This window comes from Physeter macrocephalus, unplaced genomic scaffold, assembly GCF_002837175.3.
Source record: "Physeter macrocephalus isolate SW-GA unplaced genomic scaffold, ASM283717v5 random_1568, whole genome shotgun sequence".
In the NCBI taxonomy this organism is placed as follows: Eukaryota; Metazoa; Chordata; class Mammalia; order Artiodactyla; family Physeteridae; genus Physeter; species Physeter macrocephalus.
This window is the reverse complement of record NW_021146695.1, coordinates 5,066-7,496: the sequence shown is the minus strand read 5'-3', so window position 1 is coordinate 7,496 and position 2,431 is coordinate 5,066. Positions and strand designations below refer to the sequence as shown.

Below are 2,431 nucleotides of genomic sequence, written 5' to 3'. Positions count from 1 at the left end.
GAAGATCCCACATGCCGCGGAGCGGCTGGGCCCGTGAGCCATGGCCGCTGAGCCTGCGCGTCCCGAGCCTGTGCTCCGCAACGGGAGAGGCCACGGCAGTGAGAGGCGCGCGTACCGCAAAAAAAAATATATATATATATTATGGTTTGAAAATATAATACAGTGTGATGCAGCCATTAAAATGACTTGTAGAAAATTGAAAGCATGAAATGATATTCCTATAAGTATGTAATATTTATATGTAATTATAATACAGAAATATAGAAATAAATATACCTTAAAGGGTAGGTTGCAAGCACTATATAGTGTCTGGGGAGGACATAACCAAAGTGTAAAAGCGATTATCATCTCTGAATGGGAGTGATTTTTGCTTTCTTCTTTCTACGAATATACAGTTTCTCAAACATCTACCATGCACATGTATTACTTGTGCAACAAGGAAAAAGAAAAGATACAAGTTAGGGGTGTTTTCTGTTTGTCTTATTTTGTTTTTTACGAACAGGCGCTCCCGTTCATCAGGTCTCCTCGTCTGCTCCGTAGGCTCAGTGCTTGGGGGCACAGCTCTTGAAGTTGTGAGTCGAACTTGGTCAGAAATGATTCATGAGTCTGCCAGCGCAGTGTGTAGGGTCGATCATTTGCGCTTTGGCTGTATCTCAAGCCTGTTCTTTTTTCCCGGACATCGTGATGAACTAGAACCACCATCTATGGGACGTTCTCCCCACATACTCACCCTCTTCCAGAAACTTTTCACACAGAAACATTTTTCCTTCCAGCAGCTCTTTCTTCTGTAGATACTTTTCCTCCTTCAGATACTCCTTTTCATACAGATACTCCTTTCCTTTCAGATAATTTTCCTCCTCCTCTAGGTACTGGTCTTCCTCTGGGCTCTCTTCCTCTTGAAGAAATAGAAATTCTTCCATTGAACTCTCCTCGTCTCCCTCAGTACCTTCTTCCTGTGAAGATAAGGTCTGCGTGGAGTGGTGGAAAGTTGTGGAAGGGTGAGGAGGTGATGTTCCCGATGGCTGAAGATTTCTAGCAGACATGCTGGGAGGCGTTTAGCAGAGGAAAGCCTTCTGCAGCAGGCAGAGTCACTACTTCATCACCCTGGTAACCGAGAAAGGAATAAGACCCCATTAGTCAGGAATTACCTACTGCATGTTGTTCACTCATTGCATTCCGTGGTCTTGGGATGGCCCTTTGAGTATGCATATCAGTACATGGTGGCCTGTGAAAAGGCACAAAAAGAGAAGGCAGAGGTTTTACCCTCCAGGAGCTGGTTGGAGAGACCACATCTGAAGGCAGCACCTTTGAAATGACCGCACAATATGAAGTCAGTGAGGAGAGCTGGAAAGTGAAGGAGCCATGGGTGTTTAGTGGTGCATTCATTAGAGAAGACTTTTACTTACTCATCAAGAAGTATTCATTGCTACAGTAATCGGGACATAGACTGTCTTCCTGGAGCTTCAAACTGGGGAGAGAAACAGACATTCAAACAGAATTCTGTACACAGAGTGGCAAGCACAATGGAAGAGGTCCAGGCAGGGTGGTACAGACACAGCTTGTGGGGCCTTGGTCAGTGAAGGTCCCTGTGGTTGGACGTCTGCCAGGCGCGTGCTCCTGGCCGCGACCCCTGCTGGCAGCACCGCCCACTCGACAAAGTGTTAGTTCACTCAGCAAACACCTATTTTTACTCCCCAGATTTAGCACAGCTGTGAGCACCTACATCCCCCCGGGGCGTCTTCCATGTTCCACCCTATGCTCCATCTGTGCCTTCTATATTTTCATTAAAGTAACGATTTTGCTATATTACATAGTTTGTTTGCACATCTGTCTTTCCAACAGAGTGTGAGCGTCTCGATGACGGGAAGGATTGATTCTCATTTGCAAATCTGTTTCAACTCCTTCCTCTCTTCTCTGCTCTACTGTGACTCCCCGCAGTGAACTGGACCATCTCTAGTCTGGATTATTGCCACATGCTCTTAACTGGCCTTCCTGTCACCGCTGCTGCTGTCCTGTAGTCGTTCTCCACGAGGAGTGTTCTTGGGAAAATATAACTCACATCAGGATATGCATTGCTTAACAGTCCCCCGATGGCTTTCTCTGGCACGGAGAATAAAATGTGAACCCCACTCCAGGGCTCCCAGGGCCCTGGAGATCTGGCACCTGCCAGTCTCTCTGACTTCCTCTCTTATTGTTCCTGCTCTGTTCTCCCACTCTGTTATTCTCTCCTAGAGCACTTACCCTGTTTCTATTTATGGTTCTGTTTCCATGTTTACTTGTTCAGTATTTCTTTTCCACTGTATCTACATGTCTCAATGACAGTGACCTTATGTGGCCTGTCCCCCGCTCTCTCTCCCATGGTTGGCGCAGTGCCTGATGCATCATAAACACACCCAAGGTAAACGATCAGTGACTGAATGAAGGACCAAGA

At 46.4% G+C, this 2,431-nt stretch overlaps 1 long non-coding RNA gene across 1 annotated transcript; it reads right to left on the bottom strand.

Annotated features, from left to right (window-relative positions):
* Positions 1-472: 472 nt before the first annotated feature.
* LOC114485473 (uncharacterized) lies at positions 473-2,169 on the bottom strand. Its single transcript, XR_003678896.2, has 3 exons — positions 2,060-2,169; positions 1,407-1,468; positions 473-1,104 (listed from the first exon to the last, which is right to left on the bottom strand). It is a non-coding gene; the product is annotated as an uncharacterized lncRNA (long non-coding RNA).
* Between the last annotated feature and the right edge of the window lie 262 nt (positions 2,170-2,431).